This window comes from Malaya genurostris, chromosome 2 (genome assembly GCF_030247185.1).
Source record: "Malaya genurostris strain Urasoe2022 chromosome 2, Malgen_1.1, whole genome shotgun sequence".
NCBI classification, from domain to species: domain Eukaryota; kingdom Metazoa; phylum Arthropoda; class Insecta; order Diptera; family Culicidae; genus Malaya; species Malaya genurostris.
In genome coordinates, this window is record NC_080571.1 from 324,161,087 (window position 1) to 324,177,247 (window position 16,161).

The 16,161-nt window shown below is 39.2% G+C and overlaps 1 protein-coding gene across 4 annotated transcripts in view; it reads left to right on the forward strand.

The window, feature by feature from the left end:
* Positions 1–2,896: 2,896 nt before the first annotated feature.
* LOC131431375 (GTPase-activating protein CdGAPr) overlaps positions 2,897–16,161 on the forward strand; it is a 115,537-nt gene continuing 102,272 nt past the window's right edge. For all 4 annotated transcript variants that reach the window (XM_058597054.1, XM_058597053.1, XM_058597056.1 and 1 more), the window contains exon 1: positions 2,897–3,959. The gene's annotated coding sequence lies outside the window, so the exon portion shown is untranslated. The remainder of the gene's footprint in view (positions 3,960–16,161) is intronic.

A 16,161-nucleotide genomic window follows, 5' to 3' on the forward strand; every position in this document is an offset into this window, starting at 1 on the left:
CACTTAAATTAGATTCTTCAATCATTTTAACAGTCATTTCGAATATTCCCTTATTTGGGACAGTACTCACATGTGTCATGATGGCGCCACGTTACCCTATCAAAAACATCCTGTCTGTCATCTAGACTGTGTTTATTTTTTTCATTTACCAACAAAGTTGCCATTCATACAGAATTACCTGTAATGTATTGATTTGTATACGTCCATGCGAATTTCATACAGGATCCAGATTTAATCTCGGATTTAATACATATTGCCTATATTCATAACTATATACATAATTGTGCCTACTTCTCATCCTCCAACGCAATACAAAATCGAACCCGTTTTGTTACAATATTTACTTGCTTCTGGTCTGCCGCCACTTAATTTCGGGTGAAAACTACCAACACAATAAAAAATAGTCTAGATGAACAACGTTGAGTCAAATAAATGGTTACCTTCCAACATCGCGAAAAAGTTAAATGTATTATCAACGTAATCCAACAATTTATTCTAACGATTCATTTTCAAATATTTTGATGAAATCAGGCATCCCTGCAAGCAGCTGATCGGTGTTGACAAACGAGGGGAAACCAACTAGTAAAAAAAACTTTTACATAACACAAGGGGTGTACAGATAGTAAATAGTTCGCGCAGTACAATATAGGTGGAACTAGTGCATCACGAAAAATTATTTTTATAAGAATTTACTCATACTGTCATGTCTGTTAGTCTGTGGCCTGATTTCATCAAAATATTTGAAAATGAATCGTCACAATAAATTATTGGATTACGTTGATAATATATTTAACCTTTTCGCGATGTTGGAAGGTAACCATTTATTTGACTCAACGTTGTTCATCTAGACTATTTTTTATTGTGTTGGTAGTTTTCACCAGAAATTAAGTGGCTGCAGACCAGAAGCAAGTAAATATTGTAACAAAACGGGTTCGATTTTGTCTTGCGTTGGAGGATGAGAAATAGGCACAATTTATATATAGTTTTGGGAATATGTATTGAATCTGTATCCTGCATGAAATTCGCATGGACGTATACAAATCAATACATTAAAGGTAATTCTGTATGAATGGCAACTCTGTTGGTAAATGAAAAAAATAAACACAGTCTAGATGACAGACAGGATGTTTTTGATAGGGTAACGTGGCGCCATCATGACACATGTGAGAACTGTCCCAAATAAAGGAATATTCGAAATGACCGTTAAAATGATTAAAGAATCTAATTTGAGTGTCCTGTCTGTTAGTCTGTGGTTCAACGTTCATGTGAATTGAAACTGAAAATAGATAAATATTTATCATCTCTCCTTCTGTTCTGGCAACATTGGCCAAAAAACTTCTAATTCTCGGGTAATTTTTCAAAAGGGCGTATAAGCAAGTGACAGTTTCTCTTTAATCACTCTCTCTTTCGATTATTGTGATGTGATTAAAAAGATTTTCTTTGATATCACTATTCTGTTTGAAAGTCGAAAGTTTCGGGTATCATTTCATGCAAAGAGTTGAGTGATAAACGTGGAAACCGCTTGGTAATTAATAGAAGAGAGAGTAAACAAAGAGAAACTGTCACTTGCTTATACGCCCTTTTGAAAAATCAACCGGATCGAAAAAATGCTTCAATTATTGTCTTCATATTTTATTTATTTGCTAGTTGGCTTGATCAACTAACCTGCAGAACAATCAGTGAAAATGCGTGAGATACTACGACGGGAGAATGTTTCATATCATTTTTGGCCATGACAGCCGTCTTTGAATCGGTTCTGGCAGCTGTTTGGTACCCATGGTTGCAAAGGAGCCAAAACGCCATGCGGGTAGTATTAACCACACAACCGCTGAGAATAACCACACCAACACATTCACGCGTTGATTGGTCAATAGACAGCGAAAACGAGAAGATGCACAAGCAGAAAAAGGAAGATACTGGTTGTTAATGTGAGAGAGAGTACAACAAACCAGAGTATGCTGCGTTCAAATTACGTGTATCGGTTCTAAAGGTAATGATAGAACTAAGTACGAGAAATAAGTGAGATGGGCCGTAAGCGGTCTATGCTATCAAGAAGACACAACAAATAAAAAATAAATACTGGAAATAATACACCTGGCTCCTGATACAAACAGATCGCCAATATTTGATTCACCAAAAAATCAAATCTCGGTTGATTTTTCATTAGGGCGTAAAAGCAAGTGACAGTTTCTCTTTGATTACTTTCTCTTCTATTTATTACCAAGCGGGTTCCACGTTTATCACTCAGGTCTTTGCATAAAACGATACACGAAACTTTCGACTTTCAAATAGAGCAGTGAAATCAAAGAAATTTTTTTATGTCGTTTATTTATACCCGGATTTAACCAAGCTGCGGTCGTTCGCCGGATCGAAGAAAATCTTTTTAATCACATCACAATTAGAGTGCCTATAACCAGAGTGACGACTCCTCATCCGTAATGTTGGTAACAATTCAAAACATTCCGTTAGCTTTACATTGAATTGACAGGTCGTTTGCTCGTTTGGAACTGGTAGCTGTCATTCCAAACGAACAGCTGTCGTAACTATAATCACAATGATCGAAGGAGAGAGAGTGATTAAAGAGAAACTATCACTTGCTTATACGTTCTAATGAAAAACTAACCGAGAAATAGCCTATTTTTCTGTTTCCAGTGGTAACATGAACATAATGAGAAGAGAAGTTAGAAACATATAAAATAAAAAAAGACGCCAAATTGCGAAAACTTTAGTGGTTGGTTAACAGAAAATTTATTTGGACACACTGGAGTCAGTGTACTAAAAATTAGACCAGAAGAGAAATAAGTTTTTCTCTCTCTCTCTAACTCTCTCGTTTATGACACACTGGGAGCATTCGATGCGTTTCCTAGGCAAGCGAAATGCAATCAAAAGTTCGAGCCGAGCAGAGACCGTCGTTCTCGTTCGGTTTGTTGAGTTGTGTAAATATTTTCAAGATGGATGGTTGTATTTCTCCGTTGCTCCGCTGCGTGTGTTCGGTTCGGTTCATGTAAAGAACTTTAGTTGCAACTACCGATGTTGCTAAAAAATTATGTGGTTTCTATTGAGTGAAAATCTGCTGTAGAAAAAATTGATTCTGAAAGGAATTTTCAGTAATATTTATTGTGTTCTCATTTTCATTCTCGAACCTATCAGGGAATTTAATTAATTTTCTCCCTTGATTTGACACATCCGAAGAGAGTGTTGAGCAGAACTAAAAATCGTGAGAATCTCTAATAGATTCTATTCGTGTATGTGTCGCGTTTAGTGTGAAGTGGACTGTTTTGTCTTGTGGAGATCATCAAAGGTTACTAACGAAGGGGGTTGTTTTGTCACGGATGCTGTTTGTTTGATGTTTCTTTTGCTTTTAGAGTATAATCGAAACATGTTTTTAAATGATAAGTGAGTGATGCGAATTACAAACCATTGTCACAAAGCCGCGAATTGAAATAGCATAATTCAGGTGAAAACACGCAATTAACTGCCTGTTTATGAGTGAACAGTTTAGTTTTTTCATTCTATGGAACGTTGGACCTACATAGTGAAAAATACCCACTTCTCCCCTCGTTCGAAAAAAAAGGTTGCAAAACTCCAACCTGAGGGAAATCAGTAGCAGTGGGAAAATAGTGTGAGTGTCAGGAGAGAAAATTTTTCACTCTGCCGATGGGCGGTGTTGTTTTTTTAAAAATAGCTGAAAAAGAGCAGAAGATGCTTGTGCCGTTTGTTTGATTTCATTTGGGTTGACGAATTTCCACGATGCCCCAGTGAGAATTTGTGTAAAAGTTCCGGAAAGTGATCAAAAGCACAGTGTCGAATTCGGTGGAAGTATTCTGGACGTCACTAGTCTATCGAAAAGAAAGGAAACTGTCTAACCTCGGAGGTCGAAGTATTTGTCCATGGAAGGGAATACTACATAGACGGTTGTTTATCATTGGATCGAATTTCACCCAATCCCCAATCGAAAGGTAGGAGAAATTTTGTTGTTCAAACTTGTTTCTACTTACTGTGAATAAGATGTTGGTTTGTCCTGACGTTTTCTAGTATCAACAAATATTAAACTATGTTAAATCAATACTAAACTTTCTTTGGTCCTTCAAGGCTAGTTAAGATCCATTCAATTGAAATCTCTAGAACAATTTAAAATAGAGTAGCGCTTTGCGAAAATATTTTATCAGCTTAGACTATCTAACTAACGCATGTTACATGTAACAAATGGGTATATACCAATTATTCCAAAACTAAGATGAATTTCATAGCTTATTTGCCCTAAAAAAATCAGAAATTAATCAATGATTCACACCATTGTTTAGTATTTGGCACCGAAGAAAATGACAAACCTCAATCTGCCATCCCCGATGTTACGATACAAACGTGCATCACATCTGTTGCACATTCTTTTACCTCGCTTTTCCGTTCGCTTCTCTGTGCATGCTCGTAACTTCATTGTACCCATTTCAAAAACTCTACTTTTAGTTACGGAAGATGTCAATTTCAATAACATAACTTTTTAACGACATGACAAGCAAAGCAGAACGGATGAATGTTCGGTTTTGTAGAGTAGTTAGAATCAAAACTGAAAAGTTTCTACGGTTGACAGAGGCGGCTTTGCTAGCAAATGTTGGTAGTTGCGACTCTAGGAAAATCAAAATCATACTTTTCAACTGTTTGTCGATGTAAGATAGTAATGCCTCCCTATAATAGCAAGTCTTTAATGTACTATGATTTGGAATAAACACACCTCGTCGTTGTCGTTTTACCTTACGTTTTCAGCTCTCGTCGACATTCTGTCGATAAGCGCCCAGGCTAGGAATTCGCTTTATCAAACTAGTTCCATTTAAAGACATTTCTCGGTGACAAAAAGAACATCTAAGCAAATAAAGAGACGAAGAAAGACAGACAGACACACACAAAAAAAAACGCGCGGCTTGCTCTACGAAGCGGAACCGATCACTCACACGAAAGTGGATGCAAACTCTCAAAGCAACAGAACAACCCATCAGCCAAGTTCCGAACAGCGAGTTCTGTTTCAGGCCCAGCTGCTTCAACTTTAACATACCGATGGTACTGCCCGTCTTTGTCAGTTCCATCCACAGTGACATCGCTAGCTAAATATCCGGGTGCAGCAGCAACGACTTTTTGGGGAATCGGTTGTTTTATGTTGTTTTTTTTTGCCTTCGTCGGGGAAGCCGTTCATGCTCTTCGTCAGCCTGAATCAAGCAAAAGCAGCAGTAGGAGTGGGTCGACTCGTACCTCGTGCTGCTAATAGAAAAGGGTCAGTTTTATAGGGGCCATTTAAACGTGTCCAAAATGATTTTCTCCAATGTATTAACACCGTGAAAGGCAAAGTTTCGTTGCAGACAGGAAAAGAAGTGACCCACATTTTCGGAGCTTGTTAGTTGCATGGGCCCCAACTAGAAGATCGGATGCAGTTGCATCGAGGTCAATTTTAACAAGCTTATTTCCCAACCGTTGCCTCAATGGCGCTGAGCAAGATGTCAAAATTAGAAAACAAAGATGTCTATCAATGCTTTGTACAGCCTGAAACCTGCCAGAGGCTCCAAAGATTTACACTTGAAAAAGCAGGTAATCGTAAAAGGGAAACCTAATCTTCCTGGCTGCTATTCCACGCGGAATGAGATCCGAAAGAAGAGAAGAACCATTCCTGCGGGAATCTGATATGAGCAACTTGGCTCCAGATCAAAAAACTGACCAGAGACGATAAGACAATGGGGAAACGAGAAGTCCTAATACTGGCAGGTTCCGTCATCGCAAAAGTGGTTGGGTAGCGACTTGCCAAGGAGTAGTGGATTACACCCGGAAGTTTCAGCTTCTTACGCTATGAATGAGCTCGTATCGGAAAATCTTCCGTGTAGGGAAGTCCCTAATAGCTTAGATAGATTTCGATTTCAGATAAAAAATCTGTTGAATGTAACACTTATTTGACAGAACAAAAATACTTACGGTAAGATCAAACAGTTAAAAATACTGATGGCTGGAATTCCTTTAACATCTATTTTCAACCTAACGTATTTTCCTAACCTACGAAACGTCACGTCATTCGTTTTCAAAGATTATTTTCAATTGTCGGAATCGACAAAAGAAGCACTATTTTCTGTCTACAAAAAGATCTGTGACAACTAGCAATAAATGCCTCTGCCTAACGACACTCTCGAGGTACTCTCCCGAATCCTTTATCATCATCTATCACATCGAGCAAAGGAATTCGGCACATATGGATAGGCGGAATTTGTTGGAACTCGTGTCTTCTACGATTCGTCAATTACGTAAGAAACATCTGATTCAAATTCAATTTAAATCTTCCGAAAGTTCCTTAAGATAATTATAAAACAATACATCCGACAGAAAGTCAAAGCTTAACGGTTCGGATTGTTCATGAATGCATCGAATACGAAATACATGAGCTTCTAGAAATAAAATAAATAATTATACCTGCAAACAGAATCAGGAGAGTGTGTCAATAGAAAATCGTACGCATTTCTGACTCTAGACAACCGTTCGGTTGAAAACAAAACCGTCACCACACTCAACTCACCATCTCGAAAACTAAGAAAGATGCAAGTTTTGGTTACGGTTTTGAATTATTTCCTATTCGATCAGAAATGACGTAATTTTCGAAAAGTTCCTCTTTGTAGTATATTATTTACATTCTATGAATTGCTTAGTTATTTGGTTTGTTTCGGCCAAAATGGAAAAAAAACTCAAATTTTGTACGCTCGCAAGGGAAGTCCGAAAATATCTCATCTTACTTAGAGGAAAGTGCGGCAAATCTACAATTCAAACATCTCAAGAGTACTCAAATCGTTAAACGATCCGTTTACTATAGACTGTCCCAGAAAGTATGGACGCAACCAAAAACCGCTGCCATTTCGCAATGGTTCAGAATCTGTCAATTTTTATGGCTGCGTCCTGTTGTTTACACTCTTCTCTAACCACTTGTGAACTTGTTTATTCGTTTTCATTAGTTTGTTTCGAAATGCGTGGACTTTCAGCAGAACAACGCCGAAAAATTGTGTACAAATGGTACACAGAACGCGGACTGAGAAAGATAGTAAACATAAAATGAGTAAGTGAAAAAGCCGTGCGAAATGCAATCAGGAAGTTCGGTGAAGATAACACCTTTGAGCATAAACCGAAAACGGGTCGAAAAAAAGGTCCTGCTAACCTTCAGTTGGATAAACGTATACTGAAGGCGTTCGAGCAAAAGAAAGAGGTTTCAGTTCGGGATGTGGCCAAAAAAGTGGGCACTTCGAAGTCAAATGTTCTTCGTGCTAACGAACGTTTGAATCTTCGAACCTATAAGAAGCAGAAACAACCAAAACGTAGTCCGAAGCTGTACAATACGATTCATGCTGGAAATTTGAACTGCATAATCATGGACGATGAAACCTACGTGAAACTCGATTACAAATCCTTGCCGGGACCACAATATTATACGGTGCGATAAGGGCAAGTTTTAAACCAGTCCGAGACATCGATTGAAGTCGAAAAATTTGGTAAGAAAGCTATGGTCTGGCAAGCAATTTGTAGCTGCGGTAAGATTTCGAAACCCTTCATCACCACTGCTTCAATGAACAGCTAAATATACATCAAGGAATGTTTACAAAAACGACTTCTACCCATGATTCGAAGCCACAAGGATTCTGTTTTCTTCTGGGCAGATCTTGCTTCTTGCCAATACTCGAAATCAACGGTAGAATGGTATACTACCAAAAATGGCACTTTCGTACCAAAAGACATGAATCCACATAATTGCCCACAACTTCGACCAATTGAGGAATTTTGGGCATTAACGAAGGCACATCTTAGGCAACATGTCTCGGCTGCCGAAACCATTCAACAGTTCCAGGGTTGTTATGGTCGCGCGGATTTAGCGCGGTTTCTGCTCAGATTTAGATGCGATCGCGCGGATTTCGCGCGAATTTCAAGAAACAACATTTCACATTTGTGAATCATTTGTTCGAAGAAAAAAAAGTTCTTTATACATTTTTGAAGCTTGTGAGTTTTAAGAAACCCAAAAAAAAATAAAAATGAGCAATTGGTCGAGCTGGCCGAATTAAGGAATTTTCACCTTGATAAAATCAAAGTTTACGAGAAGGCGGTTCTGGAAAATGTTTTCTTCAGAGGACAAAAGTTTGAAATTATAGTTCTGGATTTTATAACACATAATTGATCTGACTACATGTCTGAGACTCAGCATGGATTCAAGCCAAATCGTTCAAATTCCACAAATTAAGTAACCTACACTTCTTTCATCATACCTTCTTCACAAGTATGACTACAAGTAGATTCTATATACCCCGATTTCGCTGCTGCGTTCGACAAAATCACTTATCACATAACAATTTCCAAGTTAAGTAGACTGGGATTCAACGGATCATTTTTGAATTGGCTTCGATCATATCTAACTAATCATGAAATGATAGTGAAAATATAAGACTGTACAACCTCATCATTTGCTGTTACCTCTGGAGTTCCTCAAGGAAGTCACCTTGGACCGTTTATAATTTTATTGTATGTCAACGATCAAAATTTTTCGATCAAGTGTATTAAAACTATCGTTCGTTCTTGATTTTAAATAAATTCATACAATCACATATGCAGCTGACTCAGAGTTTCTACAAGAACAGTTGAATAATTCAACTAATTGGTGTAACATCAACAAAATGGAAGCAAACTAAATGCCACTAAATGTTCCGTTATTTCATTTTGTCGCAAAAAGTCTATATTCAAGTTCGACTATAATATTTCACAAACTGTTCTTGAACGCACATCGTCTGCTAAGGACCTGGGTGTTCTTCTGAATTCCAAGTTAAATTTTAAGGAGCGCATAGAGTTTACTATCACCAAAGCCTCTAAGCTATTCGGATTTATTTTCCGCGTTACTTAAATATTCTCTGATGTACATGCTTAAAAGCTCCGTAATTCACTTTAGTTCGCTCTACACTTAAATATGCTGCTGTTATCTGGTCACCTTATTACCAAAAGAATATCCAACGCATTGAAGCGACTCAAAATCGTTCCTCATGTTATTGTCTCATTAGATTTAGTTACCATAGAAACACTAGATTTAAGGCAATGTATTATTCGGATGATTGTAATCTGTTGATCCAAAAGATGAGGAGGTTTTATGCCTGCTGGAGAGCACAGCTGAACAGGAGGCGATAAATAATTGAAACTAAAAAGAATTAAAAAGTGTAAATTAAAAATAATTAAAAAGAGCAAAGAAGAAAAAAATTGCCGAGCAAGAAGATGTTGAAGCAAAAAAATAGTCTTCGCTGAAATCTTTTTAACTTGTTTCAACATCACACTTGTTAGCAATTTTTTTAACTGTAACTATTTGCGTACATCTAAAAGTATAAATTAACTAAGGACATCGAACTATTCCTCAAGTAACATGTTATGTCTAGTCATGCGTAAATGTGGGGGAGGGCAACATGAATAACATAGTCAAGATTTAAATATCTTCTCTACATTTTTCCAATTATTAGTTAAAAATTGTACACATCTTTGGACTAATTCTTAACTCACACAGCAACAATTGATTACGGGCTATATATTGCTTTCCTATTCCAACGTAGTGATCGCGTTTTATTTCGCGTATTCAAGCTCCCCTCGTGCTCTCGCTTTCCCCCCTCGCGTGAAACAGGTTAGTGCAGAGGAATATAGAAAACCGGAGGGATATAATCATAAAACATGTTGATATATTGCAATGGTGATAGGAAAACCTGCTCCGAAAAGTGAAGAGGGGAAACAAACGCGATTCAAATTGGAACCTACAAAGTTTTTACCCCGAACGCGGTCAACTAGTTGTGGTTTTTTCGAGTCACGCCACTCAGCAGTTGGACCAGGAGTTAAGAGAAGCGAACATGTGGGCACTCTCGATTTAAATAAATGGGAGAAGATCTCGAAAAATGAAAAAAAAACTTTGGTCTTTTCCAAGTAAGGCGGTTCTGTCCAACAGAAACTCCGAAAACCGCAAATTCAGTTCGAGTCATGGTGGTGGCTGTCAGTCGCCCGGTACCAAAACAATAATGTCGTAATTAAGACAATGATCTTCCGCTTCGTTTTCTGCTAGAAGTGCTGACCTGATCACATCAGACCCGTCGTTGTTGTTGTTTTTGTTGTTGTGCAGCTGCAGTGGGGGAGGTCTCAATTTATTAATCGTCGTCACAGGCCAAGCATATTTATTTATGATGTGTTCGGACGTATGACGGCCGTTCGTTTGGTTCTGGATCGTTCGGGTGTGTGTGTATTTATTTCAAGGTGGCAAGAAGCTTATTAAGATTTATTGTTATTATTTCGCCGAAAGATTGAATTAGGTTGAAATTGAATTCAAAGTTATATCGGTTTCTCGACTCGATATTGTTCACGAATACAGAGGCATAAATTTTTCGGCATAATATTTTCAAACGGGAAACAATTCAGTACATTAAGTTTATTATGTAGTTATTTATTTCTAATAATTATCCGGACCAAACAAGCGAGCCGAGAAGCTTATTGATGTCTTATTGTTTTTCCTCTTAACTTCTGCACACAACAAACAGTCTTAATTCTTTTTCTCATTTCGAATACAGCTGCTAGGAAGCTTCCAAAAGAAATACTTTCGCCAAGGGCGAACGCGCATCTACAACAACAACAACAACATCTACAAACCCTCTCGCAAAGGTCCCACAGCAAGCAGTCAGTGTCATTACATAACTTTTCCCATTCGACACGCACTCGACTGCCCGTTGCACTCAGGCGGACAGAGTGAAGGATATGAATAATGGCTACCGTGGTGTATGTACTTCGTTCCGCTGTGAGCTGCTGCATTTATGCATCAGATCAGGTATGCAAATTTCGATCGTACTCCGGTGAGCCCGGTTGCAACTCTATTCTTACCGGAATTCGTTGTCTTCGTCGTCTATCAGTTCCATCAACGCACACTAACGAAGATCGGTGTCGGTTATGCGCGATGTGGCACTGCTTATTTTTGTTATTGCCGTATTATGCTTCGGTGAATGGGAGAAATGTCGGCATGTTGCGTAAAGCGATCAGCAGAATTTTACGTTCGGATTCGGTCTGATTGGACACTTCAGGCACGGCCATACGAACTGGACACCTCTTCGGTGGTGGAGACCTAATTGAAACGAGATTATAGCTTCTGCAAAGGTCGATTTGGTATTGGTTCACGATGGAAGCGAACAGTAAATAATTGGTAGCTATCATTCTGACCAGTTCCCATCCTGCTGTCATCTTCACAAATTGTCACCGAACTAGTATTATGCTAATCAGTTCTGCATTCACTTGCCTGCCTGCCTGGTCAGTATAATATAGATTCGCATGATATTCGATGTGAATGCACTTTTCGCCGACACCAGACCCGATGGTAACGATTTTTAACTACGGTCTAGTGGCGCACCCTTTTTTCCAAGAGATATCCAGGTACCCTCAGGTCTTGTCTACTTGTTTGCCTATTTGTTCACGTTGCACAATTTCTGCATGCGAAAGTGGCGACAATTTCCTTGACGACTGTTACGTGCAGAGAAGACACCGAAGCAAAGAGCCTCTCGGCATTATGGAAAGGCAGGAAGTATCGGCTCGGGCGCTTTGTAAAGAGCATTGCTCTGAGGTTGCTAGGCAAACATATGCAGCGAATTTAATAGCGCAGAGCAGAGAAACAGAGCGCTGCATGCGTTCCGTCAACAGCCGTGAGATAGGACACTTACCTTTTTCTCTGTATGCTGCCGAATGGGGGGCTGCGAAAGAGCAATCGGTGGAAAAATGTCACCATAATGAATGCTTTTGTCACGCGGAAATAGATTACTGCCTGCACCGGTGGAAATCGCTTCGGAAGGCAGAGATTTAATTATCTAGTCTTTCTCGGGGCCGTAGAAACTTCTTCCGTGCGAGGGCACCGACTACGACTACGATGTTGGTGCCGGAGGAAATAACTCTAGTATTTGGTATCAATAACCGATTTTGAAACTGTCGGTGGAAAAAATCACTTTTTCAGATCAGATAAGATCACAAGCTTTAATTTGTTTTTTTTTCTGCAGAATGGAACTTATTCGCCACATGCCACTGTGATTCGTGTGATGCTCCAGAAAGTGTGGAAAAATGAAATGCTGCAAAAGCAAGTTTGCAGTGGAATCTGCAATAACTGCAAATGAAAATTTCATTATACGTGAGTGATTTCGAAGACGGATTAAAAATACATTGCGCATTTCTCTAGAACCAGATTATTATGAAATGGAAAAAAAACTATAAAGCCTTTATAATAAGCTTTCTTCACGTTTCGCCTTCGGCTCATCAGTGCTTAAAGCAGTTCAAATTGAACTGCCATCTCCTGCTTTAAGCACTGATGAGCCGAAGGCGAAACGTGAAGAAAGCTGAAATAAAATATGAGCTTTTCTGTACAAACCAAAAAACCCCTAAATGTTCCTTTATAATCGTCGTAAGAAAATTTGATATGTTAGATTTAAGACACACAATCGATTTTTGATTCCAGAAAAACATTCAACACAACGTAGTAATTACCAGTAAGCATTTTTTGTGTCACAATAAAAAATATATAAAAATATCAAATTTAGTAAGGACTTCTTTCCAAAATTAAAAGCTTTATTGCGAAAAAGTGCTTACAGATGTATTATTCAAAGTATTGTCTGTCGCTAGCGACAACTTTCTCCCATCTTTCGGGCAATTTTCGGATCCCAGCTCGAAAAAAGGAGTCCTTATTTGACGCTATCCATGAAGCAATCCAACTCCAACTCTTCGAAGGATTGAATGTTGATCTGTCAGGCCGTGTGCCATCGAACGGAATAGGTAGAAGTCAGAAGGGGCGACATCTGGGGAATACGGCGGGTGGGGCAAGACTTGAAGCCGAGCATTGTCGTGTTGGAGGATGACTTTGTCATGTCGCTCTTGATATTGTGGCCGCTTTTCTTATAGCGCACGACTAAGGCGCATCAGTTGTGTTCGGTAGCGATCTCCTGTGATGGTTTTTTCCCGGTTTTAAGAGCTCGTAGTAAATCACACCGAGCTGATCCCACCAAATACAAATCATAACCTTGGCGCCGTAAATATTCGGTTTTGCCTTCGACGAAGTAGCATGCCCGGGCTTTCCCCATGATTTGCTGCATTTAGAATTATGGTATCGAACCCACTTTTCATCACCGGTTACGATTCGATGTAAAAACCCCTTACGATTTTGTCTTTGAAGCAGTTGGTCACATGCAAATAGACGGCGCTCAATGTCCCTCGGTTTCAACTCGTACGGCACCCAGTTTCCTTCTTTCTGAATCAGGCCCAGGGCCTAGAGACGTTTTGAAATGGCTTGCTGACTCACTCCCAACGATTCGACAAGCTCTTCTTGGGCGTTTCAGCTGCAAAAGAAACACCAAAAAGAACAGAAAAGTAAAACTTCCCGCAAATGGCGAGAATTGGGCACATAAACAGACATTTTCGAGCGTGAATAATACGAAAACAAGAACAACTGTCGCTGAAACGGCGATGACAATTCGTTAGGCACTGTACACACTCACTTTAAAGGCATTATCATCTATGTATTTTGACCAACCTCAGCCTGTACGGCCACCTATCGGAAAACGGTGGAAGCAAAGTTGTACACCTGATATATGAAACCGTGTGTGTTGGATCACATATGCTAACCGACTTACATTATCTTAAAACACAGTGATGATTGATGTAACTCGAAACTTTTTATCATATCATTTATTTATACCTTTAACTTAGGCGTTCACCGGATTAGAACTCGAAACTAGATTGATACACATAAAGGATAGAAAGGATGTAATGAAAGAAATTGTTGATACTTCACCTGCTTAACGGGAGGACAACGACTCGTCAGACGCTTCCATAAATATCGTGTAGTAAATATACTTGTTCTTATCTAATCAAGTTTGAAATTTATTGGAAAAAACGAGGAAAAACACTTTATTATATTCTGAAATTAAATATTTGCTCGATTGTTTCAAACAGATATCATTTGTAATCAACCATTCGTAGTTTTTCGAACATAAAACTCACTCAACATCGAAAAGCTGCAATACAACAAACTCGCACAACACAAACACCCCACGAATAATACCTCTAAATTACAAATGCTCCACATAGCATATTTAGTTGCAATGTAGTTTGCTCTTTAACGACCGCATGACGGGTCTAGTTTTCTACTGTGTGCTTGGGGGCGAAAGTTCTGCATCGTTCCCAACAGAAATTGTTGTTAGTTGCACAGAACGAACAAAATGCTCCAAACGCATACCACCGTTCACTGCGAGCTTGGCTCTAGTTTCTGTTTTTTTATGAAATAAAAAAAGGCAGAAGGATGAAAATAAACGGAATAAGGGCATCGTGTCAGCCACATCAGAGTCCTCGGGTCACGATGTTTCACTAAAGGTTGTTTGGATGGTACAAATAGAACAGAATGTCATCAAAAGTTTTCTTTTGTCGCCGTTTTCTATTGCACCATTATACGGAATGACAGTTACGAGCGCACTCGCCTTTTTGTGGCCGGCTCTGACAATACGGGAACATGCTGATTCATATGTAAATTGACGGAATGGCATGACCTGTCCGGTAGCACACTCTCTGCTGGAACTTCAACCGTCACGGTTATTCCTTCAGTGTTAATGGTTGTATTATTAGGAAATTTACCAACTCTATGCGTTGAATCGAACGAATTGCTTACGACGTAAACATTAGATTTTGTCTTGCTATTGTACTACTAAATTTCAAAGTCGTATCGTTATAGAAAACTCAATTTTATTTTGATTTTGTCCCCGCATCGTCGCATACGTTTAGCAGGTCTGGGATTAATCTTTTCAATTGTTCTCCTCAAAACGCTTACCATCAAAGTCCCGCTGATACGGCCAACACGTTTGTATATATATTTTAAGCTTGAAATCCCTGAATAAATAAGGGCCGATGATACGAAGCTGTGAACAGATTTTGTAGATATGACTGTTTGGTCACTTCACACAGGCACACTTCTAATGGCATAATGAAAAACCAGATAAAGTGTATGAGTTCGAATTCCGTTCGATCTATGCTGCAGCATTGATTGTGGGTTTATTGAGAGAGACTGAGCTGTAAGACAACCGCAATCCAGATCAATGCCCTTAACGAGCTGGATTCCTATTCAGTCTCGTGTTCGTAATCCTATTCACTTACCAGCCAAACGCCAAGGATTACACTTTATTTGGCCACCCTTTTGGCTGCAGATCCCGTCACACATTGTAATTAATTTACTCGGAATGGTTTGGTTGTTGCCATAGACTACCGTTTCTAAAGCTGTTTCCTCTATCTTTTTCAACCATTTCAGTATTCACTTTACCGAAACCCTACCGGTTTGCTGCATTAATTGAAGTTCAAACTGAGCATCAAGATAAATTTAATTTGCATTTTATTATCAAAGTCTACAGCCAACTCGCACTCATACTATAGCAGCAGCAATCAGCGAGAGCGTGAGCGGGTGGTCATTCAAACCTACGGCACATTTGGCATTTGGGGTTGGTCGGTCGGCCTGAATATTCTAACTCTTATTTAGCACTGTGTGCTGATCACCAAAACCCGTTGCCGCTGTTGATGTCGAAGTTAGTGGTGGATCAAAATTAGCATCTAAATATGTCCCCCCGGTTCCAACCTGGTCTGAACTGAAAATGGTAATCGGCACCTTTAGCTGATGTTATCGCCTCGGAGAGCGAGATAGACATCGACTACCGCCATAAATGATGTGTCATTTCCCGGTCTATTATGGGACTGAGTTCCGTTCAATCGTCGGCCGAACTAAACAAATCGATTAGCCCGAAAGTGACGGACGGAAGAGGTAACAGGTTGTCATATATTTTTGTCATCCTCACGTCAGTGTCCTGGGTAGGTGGATATTTTTTTCTCTCTCTCTCTCCCTCTATGATGCTGCCTGTTCATCACACTTCTTTAGTCGCGTGTTCAAATCTGTTGCGAGGATGTGTTCACACCGGATGGGTTAAAAATATACGATTCTTATTAGGCGTTTTTCTTTTTTGAAAATTAGATGAGTGACAATTGAACACCATTGGTAAATGAGCTGTCGAAACGCTCACTCAGTGTTGAGTGGAACGCTCATTAACGTGCCTCAGTTCAACTGTAGACAGGAATTTTACATAT